Source organism: Propithecus coquereli, unplaced genomic scaffold (assembly GCF_000956105.1).
Source record: "Propithecus coquereli isolate 6110/MARCELLA unplaced genomic scaffold, Pcoq_1.0 Scaffold44, whole genome shotgun sequence".
Lineage (NCBI taxonomy): Eukaryota > Metazoa > Chordata > Mammalia > Primates > Indriidae > Propithecus > Propithecus coquereli.
This window is the reverse complement of record NW_012150174.1, coordinates 6,320,771-6,321,560: the sequence shown is the minus strand read 5'-3', so window position 1 is coordinate 6,321,560 and position 790 is coordinate 6,320,771.

Here is a 790-nt window from a genome sequence, read left to right as displayed (position 1 = left end):
AAAAAAAAAAAAAAAAAAAATCTAAATTTAAATAGCCGCATATGGCTGGTAGCTACCGTATTTGCCAGCACAGTTAGAGCTAGAATATCAGAACCTTCTCCACCAAAGAAGTTATTTTTCCTCTAAATGCTTCATTTTAAGGACTCTAAAATTTGTCCTGAGACAAAATACTTGCTCACAAAGAAACACTTTACACGTCTTCGTGTCTTAGTATTACAGGTAGTGTTCCATTTTAATAAAACAAAAAATGAGTTTATTATATTCAAAGATCTTTGAATTAAGGCTTATTTCAACAACTAAAAGTCCGTGGTACGTGAATAGACAGACCAACCAACAGAACAGAATAAAAGGTCCAGAAATAGACCCCTAAAATATAAGGAAATTCAATATATAATAAAGTGGTATCTCAAGTTTCTAGAGGAAAAGACAGACACTAATAAACAGCATTGGGACGAGTAAACACACATATGGGAAAACATAAAATTGAATGTGAGTATTATAGCTCTTTTAGAATTTGTCTAGCAGGTTTTCCAGTCCTCACCGGAAACCCCATAAAAAAAAAAAAAAATTGAATCCGTTACTCATACCATATACTAGGGTATACTCTAAACGAATCAGCTATCTAAATGTAAAAATTGAAATCATACAAATAATAGGGGAAAAAAGGGTGATTTTACTTAAAATCTGGAAGGATGAAAAACCTTTCTTATTTAACTGTAAACAAAAAGACCTTTGCATTGCAAGAAGTACCAAAAAATTAACAAAATTTTAAAAACAAATATTTTTGCCT